Source organism: Mastomys coucha, unplaced genomic scaffold (assembly GCF_008632895.1).
Source record: "Mastomys coucha isolate ucsf_1 unplaced genomic scaffold, UCSF_Mcou_1 pScaffold21, whole genome shotgun sequence".
NCBI lineage: Eukaryota > Metazoa > Chordata > Mammalia > Rodentia > Muridae > Mastomys > Mastomys coucha.
In genome coordinates this window covers 48049519-48066405 of record NW_022196904.1, presented here as the reverse complement: position 1 = coordinate 48066405, position 16887 = coordinate 48049519, and the positions used below count along the sequence as shown (strand labels likewise).

Here is a 16887-nt window from a genome sequence, read left to right as displayed (position 1 = left end):
GTTGGCTCTCTCCTTTTTTTGGTCCCAGGGATCAAATTTTTGGTTCCAGACTTCACAGCACGTGTCTTTATCCTCTAAGCCCCCTTCCTTGACTCAAAGTTAACTAAGTGTGCTTCATTTTTCTCTGAAATTTTTAAAATATAATACATTTTGAACCATTCCTGCCTGAGTTGTGATGCCCCTGTTGATCTAAGTCCCAACACATGCTATTTCAAATGAAAGTACCTGGAGCACTGTGCCCTGACTTCAGGAAGCACAGTCTTCATGTGTCGTCCATTCATGTGGTGAACACTTTGAAGTGGTCTTCAGGTTTTCACTGTGGGCTCAGCAGTTAGCCCCACCTCCTTTTACTTTAGTGACAATGGTTCAAAAATACAAACAAAACTCTTGCACTTTAGAAACCATGCTGCGGGTACTAGTAGCTAAATCCTTTGTGGCTGAGTATGTCTTTAAGAAGACACAGAAGCCTAACTCCTAATGACCAGTGAAAAAAATGAGCAACCCACACCATAAATATAATGGTTAACAGGATAACAAGAAGCCTATACAGAATCAGAGTCCACAGGAACGGCTCAAGATTATGTAACCTCCTCTTCCATTACTGTGAGGGCCCTTTCAGCTCTATGACCCCCTCTCTGGGCCTATCCAATGTTCTCCTATAGGCATATCAACATATTCTCTTTTGTCCCTTTATGTCCTGAAAAAGTCTTTTGACACCTATGCCCCTGGCTTTGCTTGTGCCATCAGACTGGTGTAGTTTGTTGTGGATGAGGTACAGATACCATTTGCGATAGAGTTTTAGTTTCTGGTCGCAATGTACACCTTACTTAGTGTTTTCTTTGATCAAATCTTTGGGTTATTAGTACCTAATCAGGGTCCAGCTTCATCTTAACCATATTCAAATGATAGCAAAGAAAACTGGCCATCCATAATTTATTATTATTATTATTATTATTATTATTATTATTATTATTATTATTATTATTATTATTGGACCTGAATCTCAACTGCCGTTAGGAACTCTAAGACAATTTGACAGTGAAAGTTTTACACTTTAATATGTAGTCTTTAGTGATAGACATGTGTAAACTAAGTCCTAAGGATGATGAGTTAGCCGCCCAGTTTATTTAAGTGTGAATGAACTCTTAGAAAATAATCAGAGGGAACTGAAGATCAGAAAGAGAAGGTAGCTAAGGATATGTTTTCAAACAGGTGATTTTAATGGACGAGTACAACGAATTCTCACCACACATAAAGAGGTTTGTAAAAGTCTGAATTTTCGAGTTTTCTTAACCCAGGCAACTAGTATCTTTCAGGCTTGAATTAGTATTCAGATGTGTAACAAAAACATTCCTGCTCTGCTTAGCACAGGTAGGCGTTGCATGGGAGCTTTCACAGAGTGAGAGCCTTAGTCCTCACATCAACTGGCCTCTGAATGGAAAATTATCATTTTCATTTCAAATACCCTAGATCGGCTACCATCAACCAAAGTGAAGCATTTGGAACTAAAATTTACCAGCACCATGAGGTACCTGTCTGGAATATAGTCTTTGATGAGCAAAAGTATAAGAAATCAGTTGATTAAACTGTTCCTGCAAGCTAATAAATTCCCATGACTGAAATTTATGTACAGCTTTCTACATCACCACAGAGACCCTGTGCTTCTATTTTCATGAGACCCATAGGTACAGGGACACACACACCACACACAGTATACACACTACACACTACACACACTACACACTACACACACCACACACTACACACACACACACACACACACACACACACACAAAACACACACACACCAATATGCCTATGTGGACAGACAGATTTGAGTGTTGCCAGAAAAAGTGAGGAGTACACAATACAGACTTGATGTTACTCATTGTTCGCTCTCCTGTTCCTCACTTTGTGATGGAAAGCAAAGACAGCCTGGCTTTAAAGCAAGGTAAGCAAGGGAACAGCAAAGTAAAAAGCACTTACATTGTATTTTCAGCAAAGGGGATTCAAGTATCACATCTTCAAACAATCAATCTTCAGTTTAATATAGAACAAAGAAAGTGGGAAATGAAGAGCCCCTCAGTGCAACCAAGCACTTCCTAAAGGAAGGCAGCATCTATAGTGAGCACCAGCTTACACTAAAGCAGTCCCGAAGTCTGGGGCATACAGCCAGCCCTGAAAGCACACTGGAATTTATGTCCCTTGCTACCCACTGTGACCGAAAGGGTGGGAGAGCCTTTTTAAAAGTGTACTCCAGGGTGCTTGGGCCTCTGAGGGGGGAAGTGTGGATTGAATAAGCAAGTGGCATTAAGACCCTCCAAATATGGAGCTGGTGATGAGAACGGTGACTGTCTCCATAGCAACCGAATGTGTGTAATAAAAAGGTTTGCTGTACTGCGGTTTAAGCCACCCGATATCAGATGGTCAGGGAGTTGTAAAATCCCAAGTCAATTTCCTCCATCTCCATGAACTTCTACATTGAGTAAACATATCTGAGTAAGAGTTGCCAAATTTAGAACAAAAATCAGCTGGCAACAGCCTGAAATGCTTTCACAGCAAAATGTATTCCCTAAATCTGGCCAAAATCCAAGCCTGCTTATCATGCAGAGAGCAGCCTCTGCATGTCATTCAACATCTGCAAACCACCAGGGTGTGGGTGGCTGGAGTTCATGGTCTTCTACAAGCCCCCATTTCCTCAGGCACTAACAAAGTGAGATGGGAATTGCTGGAGTCACTGCATACATCTGTACTAGTGTGAAAACCAAATGTAGGCAGGCATGATGACACACAATTGTAATCCCAACACACACAAAAATGAGGCAGGAGGGTCATGTCTTCCAGGTATAGCATATAAATGCTAAGGGTGATTAAAAAAAAAAAAAGCACTTGCAAAGATTTGTCCTCACAGAAAGCACAGCATGTCAGAACAGAAAAGCGGGACAATTTGAGATGAACAGGCTGAGACTCATGATTCCACTGTCCAGCTGCAGCCATAGGAAGGTACGCTTACCTTCCTATGTGTGAAGAACACAGCAACACACATTGAACACACATGTATAATACTCATACATGCACATACCTGCACACAAAGCAAATATACATATAAATGAACATGCTTACCTAGGAGAATGCATAAGCACTCCTATTCACACACACATACACATACATGCATACACACACACACACACACACACACACACACACGCACATGCATGAACACACACATGCGTGTTAGGAATTCGTTCTAATGCTTTGTCTTAATTTGGCTCCCAAAAGCTGCACCCCCAGTTGGCTTCAATTGGTAATAAAGAATTGCCATACAGCCATTGCCTGGGCAGGCAGACAGGGGTGGGACTTTTAGATTGCATGGGCAAGGGACCAAGGAAGGAAAGAAGAACAGGCAGAATCACCATGACAGGGAAGAAAAGAGAGTAGACTTAAAGGCTGCCCGCCATGTAAGAATCTCAGAAAGTGGCCCTAGGAGCCACTCCTCAGATTATGTCTGCGGTAGCAGAGGTGAAATATAGATTCTAAAAGATGTTAACTCAGGAATGCCAGGAGGATGTATGTGCTAGCTGCGGGAAGGATAATAAGTGCCCAGTCACTGAGCTAGTCAAAACATATCAAAATTAAGTCACACGCCCATGTCTGTGTGTGTGTATGTGTGTGTGTGTGTGTGTGTGTATGCATGTATGTGTATGTGTGTGTGTGTAGGAGTGCTCATGAATTCTCCTAGGTAAGCATGCTCATTTATATATGTGTTTGCTTTGTGTGCAAGTCTGTGCATGTGTATTATACACGTATGTTCAATGTGTGTTGCTGTGTGCACAGGTAAGTGTACCTTCCTATGGCTTCAGTTGAAGAGTGGAAACATGAGTCTCAGCATATTCATCTAGAATCCAGAGCTTTTGTGTGGGTGCAGAGGAAACGTGGCCACAGGGAGCCAAAGCAATTAACTATTCACTGCTATTCATATGCACAGGCGCAACACTCATGCACACACACACACACACACACACACACACACACACACACACTGTCTGAATGAGCAGAACATCTGAAGAACAAAATACATCCTATGCTTTTGTATAAATATTTCCCTCCAACTGATTTTCTTACGGTTTTGATCATTATTGACAGTTCCACAAAGAAAATGGGCATTTACGTTATCATAGAAAAGCAATCATGTGAATTCTTTTCTTTCAGAGATTGTTCTGAAGGCGAGCTAGTGGATTTAAATGGTTAATGTTCTGTGTATTGGTAACAGAAGAAAATGGAACCAAACAAGTATGTTCAGTCTCAGCCCCATCCACCAATAAAAACCTTTCATCTCTGTTGCTGGGTTTCCCAGCTGTTACACCTGCACCAGAACACAAATGGCCCTATTTTTAGCTTCATATAACTCGAGTAAAATCTCAGAACAACTGGGCATAATTACTATGCCTCTTATTGTCAAAGTACCTTTCTGCAGACTTTGAAGGCCAGGAGACCACTGGGCCTGCATCCCTCATCAACACCTTTGCTTCTGTCCTCACAAGAGACAAGAGGGCTTCATTTCTAAGAGAGGTACCTTGCAGATGGTTGTTATAACAATATCATCCCAAACTTATCCAGAAAGAGGGATGGATTTGTTGGAGGACGGAAAGGCACTGCCTAGCACAGGTGTGAATCTGATACCCTGCTGAGCTCCAGAGTACAAGAATTCTTCATTTGTTTTAAGGTCATTACGAAATAAATACAAGGCTTGCAAAAAATAAACTAATGTAAACAAGAAAAAGGAATAAGGAAGAACCGAAGGAGGGAAGGAGGGAAGGAGTGCGTGACAGACGAACAGTGAGGGAGTGATGGAGGGAGGCAGAGAGGGAGGAAAGGAGTAAGGGAGGGAGGGAAGGAGGGGGCAGTTCAGTGTACCCAAGATACATTTTCCTGAGGTCCTAAAAGACAGTATCAAAACAAGGATACTAAGGGTGATCCAGTCTGTGAGATTACAGCAACTTTACAGGCATGTGCACGCATGTGTAGTTCTACATGATCTCATTTGTAAAGATCTACAGTCAGAATGCAAAACTGTTCTGTTGCAACTGGCCTCCTTCCCAGGTACACCAGCCTTCCTGCCTCCCCCTCATTCTAATGTCTAGCATTGTCTCGTGAATTCTGCAACCTTTCAATTACCCTACTTTCAGAAACATCGTGTGGCTTTCTGTGAGAAGTTCTACAAATTATCCAGTCAAGAGGCAGGTACTGACAACTCCAAGTGTAAAATAGATCTGATTATGTTTCCTATCATCTGTAAGGGCTTTAGATACAGAAACTATGTTTTCTAGTCAATGCACATGCTATTCCTCAGGCTCCTTGATAGAGTTCTCATTGCCATGCAACATCCTACTCCTCAGTCTTAATTGAGTTCTCTGATAAAACCACAGTCTGCATGGATTTTGCTCTTTGCTTGTTCACTTTTTCCCATTAATTAATTTATTTATTCACTTTACATCCTGATCACAGCCCTGCTTTCCACCCAGTCCCTGTCACACAGTCCCTACTTCCCCTCTTCCCGCCCCTGCCCTCCTGTTCTACTCTAAGAAGGGGCCAGCCCCTTCCTGCCACCTGGGTACCAACCTGGCATATCAAGTCAGTGCAGAACTAGGCACATCCTCTCATGGCTGCTTCTCTTTGGGCACCAGGCCCAGAAAAACTGCCTTTCATGCCCACAGGACCAAAGCCCACTGTGCTTCCTGGTCTACAAAGTGATCTACAAAGTGTTTTACCTATTAAAAACAGAGCATGGGAGGGACAGGCTACTCCTTCTGGCAAGAGCTCAAGGCCAGTTGCTTCACTTGTAAATTGACTGACCTCAGCAGCAACTCTTTCAGGAGGAATTGTTAAAGGCCACTGAACTGAAACCTCTCACCCTATAAGAGTAAAATGGAGTTACAGTGAAAATCTTCAGAGGGAGACTAGGTTGTCAAAGTACATGAAAAGCCTGACAGTAACCAGCAAGCAAGCACTGAGGTGAAAGCATGAATGGGAACTTGAAACAATAGAAACAGTCCACATAGAAGTTAGTAGGACTCATAGGACTCATAGTCACAGTAATAGCAAGTGAACACATTCCTCTTTATAGATAATTTCTATTCTGCATAAAGTGGCAAAGGAAGAAGAGGGTGTGGTCAGGTAAGGTCCCGAAAGCTCACACCAACACCCATGTGGAAGTTTTAGAAAATCATTTCATCTTTCTGGTCCATTGTCACTTAATCCTCACAGTAGAGATGATAAAGGCATGTCAGTGTGCCACACAGGATACGTCAGGCAGTTTTTAATTCTCGAAATGTTACTTAGCTGCTTTATGTGACAGCAGTAGGAAACACTGGGACGTGCATTATAAAAGGAAGACTCATTCACTGTTGGGAAGAATGAAAACGGGCACACTCATTCTAGAATTCATTATGTAGAATCCTCAAAAACAACAACAACAACAATAAGAAACCTCTCTACCACATCCCTAAACTATACCACTCCTTGTATATACACAAAGAACTTCACCTCTTACTCCACAGGAACTTGTTCAGCCATGTTCATTACTGCATCATCGACAACACTTAGGAAAAGGAAACAATCTAAATACCCTTTAGCCAATGACTAGATGGTGAAAATATGGTACATGCATACTATGGAATACTCTTCAGAAGGAAAAACGTGAAATCAACACATTTACTGGTAAAGAGATGGGTCTAGGTAAAATCATAGTGGGTGAAGTAATCCAGACCCAGGAAGATATCTCACATTTCTCTCATCTTCTGTTCCTAGTTCTCATCTTCAGTTGAGATGTATAACACAGAGGAAAACCAGAAACCAGGAGAATATAATAGGACTGTAGCAAGGAGGCATGAGGGAAATAGCAGGACACGGGTGATATAAAGGGGGGAACGTGAAAGATGAGGACTTATACTTGTGGAGGAGAAAGAGATTTCAATACAGAAAGAAAGAAGGGAAGAGGAACAAATAACACCAACACTTCAGGGAATCATTATTTTACAGTTATCTAAACTTAGATGCAATGCTCACTCACATACATGCCCATGCACATTCGCACACACAACTTAAATGAAGTTATGCCACTTGAGCTGATAATGCTCCCCGCACTAACCATATATTAACAAAAACCAGTACCATATATGAAAAATCTCCTTTAAGTGCTTGCTCAGGGGAGTCCAAGTGAATCCCAGACTCTCAAAACAAGGGCTATCACTGCCCTTGCCATTACTTGCCTCTCAGCGGTTGAAATGGAGTCCCTATTGCTCAAGACAGTGCACATTTAGGACACAGGACTTGGATGACCGGTTAGATCTAATCTTAATCTCTCTTTCCTGTGGTCTAGCATCTGTACTACCAGAAAGTATGGTGCAAACTGCCAAGGGAGGAAACAAAGAATATTCTTACTAAGATGGGACAGTTAGGAACCACAATGACCAGCAAGGCAAGACATCTGACGAAATGATACTGACACATTACCAGTCATGAGCTGTCTAGTTGGACTTAAAGATCACTTAACAAAATAGAAATCATATCTGGTGCTAGAAACACAGCCAACTTCTAGGGCTTAGGGAGGTAATAGATCTTAGAAAAGAATCTACTGCAGTACTTCGGTAGATAAGCATAATTTCTAAATGTTGTCCTTATAGCTTCAGATAAGTAAATCTACACCTCTTAAACAGATAAGCATCTCTTTACAGCAAATGGATACCATCACAGAAAACTATGGATATTGTGCAGAGATCAAGAGGTCCTGGGGAGTCTAGTCCCAGAGGTTACATCTGCAGCACAACTCAAGCTTCCATGGCTCAGGGAACACTGCAGAGGAGGGAGTGGAAAGACTGAAAAGGCCAGGCTACCAGGAAGTCTGCTGTGAGACTGAGTCTTCTAGACACCACTGCGTACAAAAGGACCTGAACGATGACAATATCAGTAGACATTCTAACTAACAAGGAATCAGGAAAACATCATGTGGTAGCATCCTGAGACAAAGAACTATAGGCAATTAATGACTGCCAAAAGAAGGTGAATTAGCCTCTCTCTAAGATGAGCTCCCTAACGGTTTACCCAATGCAAAGTGGCCAGCTATGAAACCATATATACAGATAACAAACACAGACAGCAAGTTGTACAGTTGTATTCATATGCTTGTGCATCAATGTGTGTAACAATAATAAAAAAAAGGCTATATATACTTGAGACGGGGGGGCTTGGTGGGAGGGCTGGAGGGAGAAAAGGAAAAAGGGAAGTGATGTAGTTATATCTTAATTAAAAATATGCCTCCAAAATGTCACATGTGGTGAACCCACCCCGGGACAAAGAGGCTTCTGGCATACCCGTGTAGCACAGATAATTCAAAGTTAAGCCTCCTGCCTGCCTCAGAAGCAGACACAAGTGCACAGAGCTGCTCTCAGCCCAAAGCACTGCTCAGAAGAAGCGGGCTTATGTAAGTACAATAGCATTGAGAAGTGGCCTCTCTGAAGCACTCACAAGCTTCCCACGTGTCACACTATTTTTAGGTTTCAGGGAAAATGAATTGCTCAGATGAAAGCACTGCTCCTCCATTCTACCCAAGTACCATATTACTCATGGCCAAACAATTTCCACGGCCCCGACTGAGAGGCGTATTTCTATTACACGGCACACAGGAAGCGAGAAGAGCAAGCTACTCTTTCTGGAGAAGTTTCTTGGAGGTCGTGCATTTCCATGCTTCTTGCACATGCAGAGCAAGACTTACTTAGGGCTTCAAAGTAGGGGGGTGGGAATAAAATCTGACAGTGTCCCTGTTGGCAGCCACTGGCCACTTACTGTTCCACATGAGGCAGTGAGGAAGTCCAGGTAGAGGAAACTATGTGGGCAAATCTATGAGCAAGCTTTGCAGGTAGCATTAATCTTCTGTACAGGACAAAAGTAGAGGCAGAAAGCAGGAAGTAGGGAGGCATTCCAGTATCTTGTTGAGATTTTTGAAGATGCCAAAAGTGTCTTATGGGACTCAGAACAGCTTTAGACCCAACAACTTAGGGAGATGAGAGGGTTGGTGTACAAGCAGAATTCATAGTCTTAGAAAAGATTTCTCTAGGCTGAAAATTTAACTCAATGGAGAATGCTTGCCTAACATATATTAGGCCCTGGGTTCCATCCCTCTAACTAAGCTTTCAACAGCCAATACTACCTTCAAAATAGGAGGAAGAGGGTTCACCATTTTCTTTACAAATTGTTCCATAAACTACACATCTCATCTCTCTGAGGGATGCAGGAATATTATGCATCTAATTTAAAAATAATCACAGTCATAGTAAGAACATCCACCTCTTCCCAACACACAGCATTCATGGGTTGTTAAAGAATGGTTGAGCCATGGACTAGAGGCACACTGCTCTGCAATCCAGAGTGTTCCTTTTCTTTATCCCTCTCAAATAGCAGCTAGTAAGATTTCCATCCATTTTATAAAGGAGGAAAGAAACCCAAGTTTCACAGCTGGGTAAAAGCAGCAACTTCTGCCAAAGTGTCCAAAGTAAAACTTAAGAGGTAATTTGTGAGGCAGGGTGACATCCCAGGATATCTAGGGATGGGGGCCTCAGAGTTCTCCTGTCTCTAATAGGATCTGAACAGAAACTACTCCAGAAAATTCTCAACAGCCCCTTTGTCACTAATACTGCTGAAATGTGTGGGGCATAGAGGCCACAGCAGATCTGTTCAGGGTGGTGAATTTCTGAGTATGTCACATTAAATAGAAAGTGTGGACTCTGAAGACAGCATTGGCCATGGCTACTTTAAACTGCACAGAGTCTACTATAAAAGGTGTAACTCCATCAGGTTTATTTGTAATTTTTAAATTCAATATATGATGTTTTGATATAGTTGGTTTCTTATCTGTCCTAAAAATGAAACTTAAGAGGAAGGGTTTACTTGGGCTCATAGTCTAAGAGGGCAGAAGAATCCTGGTGTGGAAGCATGGCAGAAGAGATGAACACAGAAAGCAAAGAGGTGAGTGACTACTCAACTTGATTACTCAGCTTGATTACAGTCTTTTTTCTTTTTATGCAAGGTCCTGGCCTAAGGCATGGTGCCATCCACATTCAAAGTGGCTCTTCCCGCCCCATAACATTTTCTCTGGAAACACTCAACGGTGTCTCCAAATGATCCAAGTGTGGTCACCTTCACAATCATGATTAGACATCACAGATATGAAAAAAAGGACCATACATAATTACCAAGTTTCTACCATCTTATTGCAGTCTGGGGCTTCAGTCTGAGACATGATGTACAAATGCACCCACGCCTGCTCTGATCGGTTTGGATGGAAATGTTGAAGATGGACCCAGAAAGCTGTGTCAGCCCAAGTCTCCAGGGCACTCAGATGTGCATTGCACTTTACTGCTGGGCTTGCTAGAGAACTCGGTTACAAAGGAGGCCAGGAACAGGCTTGGGACTGCCAAACCCCAGCCTGTCTGTGACAGTGTGGGAACCCAGAAGAGTGCAAATTATCTGTACTTGGAAGAGCTGTAGAAGACCAGGAGGCCCAGCTGCTGCATTGGATACACCTGTCTGGCAAAGAGTTAGAGCCTAAAAAGCAACGCTTGAGAACAAAAATTCATTACAAAGGAGACAAGCTATTCTGTCCAATTGTGGCCTTAAACAGCAATGTCTGCAATCACCCAGATGCCTTCCATGAACTTCACAGATCATCTAGAAAGGAAAAGTACACCTCAGCAAACATCAAATCCACTAAATTCCAAAGTAAATTGGGATTAATATGTGTAAGAGAGGGCTTAATGCCCTAAAGAAAATAGCATTCAATGTTATGATTGGCACAAACTACATTGCTTGTAAGATCGTAACATGTGCCCATTACTTTTGGTTTTGTTTGGTTTGTTGTTGTTATTGTTGCTTCAAGTTCTACATGATTGTTTTTGTTTTGTTTTGCTTTTATTCTAATACCAAATGATGATTGTCACAAGGCTCAAGCACTGCAGAGAGCAATGGCAACATGGTTTGGGTGGCCTCCAATTCCTTGAAGTAAAGGAAACCAAATTCTGTTTCATGGGGATGTTCAACTTCATTGGTGCTAGAGGATTTTAGTAGGAAATTCTTTCCAATTCACAGGAACTAATGGTATATCTGAACTCTAGTCTTTGAAGGAGAGCAGTACAGATAAAAATGCAGAAGGCATGAAATGATGCAAGTGATAAAAAGACAAGTGGACTTCACAAAATTCATATCTACACACAGGGACCCCCAAAAGGTGTCAGGACCTGAAAAGGCAGGTCACCTGCACTATCTTCAAGACAGAGAGCTGACTTGCCTTTCCAAGGCTCATGCAGCAGCTTCTGTTGGCATTTACCTTGAGAACATTCTCTCTTATACACAGACTTTCTTCCCAGGATGGAGTCCTCTCTGTTGGCTTCATGTATCAGCAAGAACATCAACTCTTTCTAAGAGAATATAATCACTAAGTACTTAGGTTTTCTAGTGATTCTCTTGCAAAAAAAGTTCTTTGATCAATCTGTTGAGGAACTAGTATAATTCCTCCCATCAGTGTAACATCAAGTTCTGCACGTCTGTAGAATGGATGGGAGTTTAGAGTTTTCCTATAATAAGTGCTCATTGTGGATGTATCATGAAGGAATCTGCTGAGGCCCCCAAAGTGACTCATTTTTAAAAGGTAGAAGAAAAAATAAGCATACCACTTGCATTGCAAAATAAATTCTTGAAGTTTTACTATTCAAGGAGAATAAAACTCTTGTCTCTTGACATTTTTCTCTCAAACCAGAGCTCTGACTCCCTTGCGTCCTATACCACCCTTTCCACTTATCCTAATCCACCCATCAGGCAGTTCCATAAACCTTCCAAATTGTCTCAAGCTTCTTCGCCCTTGACTTCATCACTTTTCTCTTAAAGTAATTGCCTTTTATGTTACCTCCAACACTTGGAGGCAACACAGAGAAAGGTACAAAGGGAGAGAGAAAGAATACATATCACTCTGAATCTTCTGTGTCATTCAGATATGTGTATGTGAATCAGAATCTCATACATGTACCTGAATCCATTGTGTCATGTATGTGTCATGATGTCACTCAGATATATGTATCTAAAACTATTGTGTCACCTAGTGTGTGCTCACACTCGTGCACATATGTATGCCTGATAGCAATCAAGTGTGTTTGTGCATCCACTGTGTTACTCTGTCTCCCTCTTCATATATTCTAATAGCATACAGTCTAGGACTCAGGATGGACAAACCAGGGACACACAACTATTAGGCAGTGTCATAAATAGAAAAAAAATAGGACTTTTATTCAAAGAGCTGATAGATAACTAAGGTGTCCATTAGACTGATGAAAGATTACATAGAAAGTTGGTGAATCTCCTGAAGGTAACTCCTGGCAAGATGGCATGTGAGCAGGAGGATGGAGGTGTATTAGTTACTTGTTTTGAGGACCCTGAAGAAACTGGGATATGTACACTAAAGACAAAAGCCTGTTCCTATGCCACCTTGGATTCTCTCTTTTTAAGCCATTGACTTTTCTCCTCAAGGCATTTCATGAATATTAGAAAGACTACTGGCCATTTAGGACTCAGAAAATGTTTCTTCCTCCCCTTCTAACTCTCACTTCTCCCTCCTCCATTAGAATCTTTTTTGTATTGAGGTAGAAAGCAGCACTCTTTCCACTGAATGCAGCTGTGTAATGTAGAGATATTCAATTTCACTTCCATCCTTTTGTGTAAAGTTAAGGTCTTCATCAATTGCAGAGGAGTGATCTCTGCCTTGTACTGACCAGACAGGAATACAGATGAGAAGCCAAGAATTGAGGAAAGGAGAGAGGAGAATGAGGGAGGGGCAGAGGCAGAAGCACAAGCAGAAGCAGAAGCAGAGACAGGAGCAAAGGCAGAAGCAGAAACAGAAACAAACAGAGACAGAGACAGAAACAGAGAGAGACAGAAACAGACAGAGACAGAGCACTTTAGCTCTCTGGGTCTTCTTTTTCTGTTTCCATTGGTTCACTTTTTGTCACATCACATTTCTGTATGTATGCTTTTGCTCCCTTGAACCTGACCATAAGATCAGATAAGTTCTTTGGGTCCAGGGGGCATACTTTTGGAGCTCTAATATCACAAATAACTTTCATTAATAAAATGTTGATATCTTTCTTGTACCCTTGTTCATAACAGGGATGACCACCCGCCCCTCATGATTGGCCTAACTCCCCTCTACTATACACTAATGTAAGAGTTTTTACCATAAAGTTACATATATGCCTGCTGTGGAATAAAGCTAAAGTCATATAACAAATGAGAGCATTATGACTAAGATTATAATGAGAAGACAAGAAAAATGCTTCACTTCTTCATGAGAGAAATAATTGCCCCAGATCCAGAGCATGCCCAGATCCAAGTCCACATAACTGAGAAAGCCCTTTTGGGTTTGTGGTATCTATTGCATTTTCTTCCCATAAGATCGAATACTTTTTGTAGAATAAATTTCCATTACTAAGTGGATGGAAATAAACAGAATTCATTTTTCTGTTGAGGTATTTCATCATGAAATCCAAACCCATTTTTCAAATGCATCTAAGAAAAAATACTGTGTCAAGATGTTTCAGAAAGTAGCTGTTTGTGCCTGGAACCAGAAAGGGCAGGAATATCCTTAAGTGTGCCATGGACATGCTGCTCCAAACAGTAGAAACCAAAGCTGCTGGAGGAGACTTCTCTATCGTGGGTGCCTCTTGTGCTGCCACAGGGAGAGTATCTCGCAGCCATGGGGCACTGAAACTGCAACACAGCCTTGTGTGTGCATTATAAACCTGGAGGGGTTCTTGGATGAGTCATATAAAGAATTGCTAATTCCTTAATAGATGAATCTGAGGTGGTTTTACTGCTGGAAGCTCAGAATGCTTTATTGTGCTTCATCAGTTTTATAGTTGACATGTTTTCAATTTACTATTCTCTATTAAAACCTTATATGAGTTTTTGGATGTAGACACTCTCGCCTCTCCCAACCAAACCCCGACAGCTCAGGGCAGTTCTGAGCCGAAGCACTTTCAGCAGATCATAAGGAGAAAGCCTGTGCTCATTCACTGACAGGTCTTCAAGGGTTTCATCTCGCGCAATCTGGTAGAAGTAAAGGTAGTTTTTATTTTCACATCTATGATTTGATAATTTTCTTGGATACACATCAATATATCAATATAGTTTCATTGTCTGAAAAGAAACCTTATCGACTAAGAAAAATTACCCTGTATTCCACGTGCTTTTTCTTAATTTGTGGTATTTTCCTTTCCCTTGTTCTCCTCTGCCCCACCCCTTTTTCCTTAATATACACAGAATGAGCTGCACTAGAATAGGGCTACTTGGGACTGGAGACATTTGAAAATTCACAAATGCAGGGAAAACTTTTCTCTATCCTTTTCTACCTAATGATTCCCCCATGAAAATGAAGTTCAGCTCTCTTCTTTCAAGCCCGAATAACAGACCCTGGCTTCAGGAAAATAAAGAAGTAAGTACCAGAGCTCAGAGGACACTACCTGTCTCCTCTGTATAAGAGGCTAGAACAGACTTAGTAGCCATGGGAGTCTCTGAGGATGGACCTCTCCTTTGAGATCAGCTTTGGTCCTTGACTCTCTCTTTTTGGTAACCCTGGAAATTGAAGCATTTCAACTGTCTCCTTTAAATTACCATATGAAAAGGTCAGTTTCCTAGTTTTATGAAAGGCTCATTAAGAGAGAGTTATTTCTTCAAGATCAAAAAAAAAATAGAATGTAAATAATATATCTCTGGCCCTGTGTGAAGACTTGATATTCTGATCTGTTCTAAAGATTCAACTTTACAGACAACTATGCCTTCCTTCAAGGGTAAACCCAGAAGAGCCTGTGAACCACCCAGGCATGAGTCCCCCCTATAGGAAGATTCACCTGAAGATATGCTAGTAAGACAGGAGGAATAGTTATTGTTGAAAGAAATAATGTACTTATTCCTAGAAGGCCTTCTCTCTGGACAGCCAATCACAGACCTTTCCTTCTGGCAGTACTACTAAGCCTGCCCACTTTCTTCGAATTTTAAACCAAAATAGACTACCTTTCCCTCTTTGTTCTTCTTATCTCTTTTCCAGATCCTGACCTAAAGCCTAAGCATGCTTTCCCTAAGACTTTATATACTTTCTCATTCTTTATCTGCAGACCTCCTCCATTCTACCATGCAGTTGTTTACAGACTGACCACCATTGCTGAACACTCTAAGTTTCCCAACACCCCCCCACACACACACAAAAATCAGTGTTCCCCCTTCAGTATTTCCTCTCCCAGGCAGTTACTAAGATTTCCAGTTTGTGTGCCCTGTCTCTTTTCTCACAAACTAAAGTTGCCCTCAAGGTTCCTTCCAAGTTCGTTTCTAAATAATTTTATTAATGAAAATAAAAACATGAAAGAGAACTGCAAATGCCTCATTTAGAAGATGGAGCTGCATTTTGGCTTTCCCAAGAGCCATTTGCTCTAACATAGGTGTCCTTTCTGTACAATATGGAGTTATTTGAAAAAGGGGAACCTCAATTGAGAAAATGCCCCCAGGAGAATGGCCTGTGCCCAACTCTGTTGGACATTATTATTATTATTATTATTATTATTATTATTATTATTATTATTAAAGATTGATTGAGAGGTCCCAGATCACTGGGAGTGATGCCACCTCTGTGCTGGGAGCTCTGTGTACTGAAGGAAAGCAGGCTATGCAAATCATGAAGGACAAGTCCGCAAGCGGCTCTCCTCCATGGCTTCTGTATCAGTTCCTACCTCTAGGATGATGTCTTGAATTTCTGTCCTGACTTTTCTGGAGGGTTCTACGTGCTATCATGTAAAATAAGCTCTTTCCTCCTCAAGTTGCTTTTGGTCATGATGCTTTATCACAGCAACAGAAGCTCCAACTAAGTAAGACATTCTCTCTCTTCCCCTCTTCAGAGATGATATAAGGTATCAAATCTCACTCCTCCTGTACGTGAGGCATCTGTACACTTAAAACTATTAAAATATAAATAAATTTGGTACGCATGTTCCTCTGGTATGGGTTTAATTTAAAGTCCCACAAGCCCCAAGCCTGAAACTTAAAGTACGGGAACATCTTATGACACACCTACATTAGCCAATCAAGCGTTTTCTTGGCACAGCTCCCTACTTAACACACACACACTGGTAAGGTTTTCATAATGGAAAGCATTTCTGGGTTTCAAACAGAGTGCATGGTGAGGCTTGGTGCTTATGAGGATACATGAAAGGTATACGCAGTGTCAGCAGCAATGGGAAAGGAGCTGGAGACAGCTCTGCACTGCCACCTATGGCAGAGATTTACCAGAGTTCTCCAGTGAAGGCAAGACTCTGGACTTTGGCACAGACAAGAGTTTCAGGATAAGTCAATCATCAGTTTTGTAGTTAATTCAGAACAACAACAAAAAAAAATATTTAGGATAGATGTAAGCATGGGAGTCAGTAAGAAAGAGGAAAGTAGTATCCTTTCCTATCTTCAAGGGAAGGATCAAAGTGCTCAAGCCTGGCTGTGGGCTCACGCATATTCATAGTTTAAGACTTGGGAAGCTTCTCAAGTCACTTCTCTGACCATTGCTGAGGAACTCTTCCTTGCGCAGGGGGTTTCCTGAGCTAAAGCGGATGGTTACACAGGATAATGCAAGGCCCTAGGTTACGAGATGACAAGGGAAGTAAAGATGCTTTCACTGTAAAAGAAAGTTCTTAATCTTGTTTGTGAAATCCCAGAAAATGCCTGGAAAAGGATAAGACCATCATATTCAACATTATATACACTCAAGTCTTGAGTATGTTTTATCGCCATTTTAACTTTTTTTTTTTTTTT

The 16887-nt window shown here is 41.5% G+C and overlaps 1 protein-coding gene across 3 annotated transcripts in view; it reads right to left on the bottom strand.

Moving 5' to 3' along the window:
* Gabrb3 (gamma-aminobutyric acid type A receptor beta3 subunit) overlaps positions 1–16887 on the bottom strand; it is a 233683-nt gene that overhangs the window by 112316 nt on the left and 104480 nt on the right. The window contains exon 1 of one of the 3 annotated variants that reach the window (XM_031386834.1): positions 1987–2005. The exons of the other annotated variants lie outside the window; for them this stretch is intronic. The gene's annotated coding sequence lies outside the window, so the exon portion shown is untranslated. Of the gene's footprint in view, positions 1–1986; positions 2006–16887 lie in introns of those variants that run through there. 3 annotated transcript variants of the gene reach the window in all.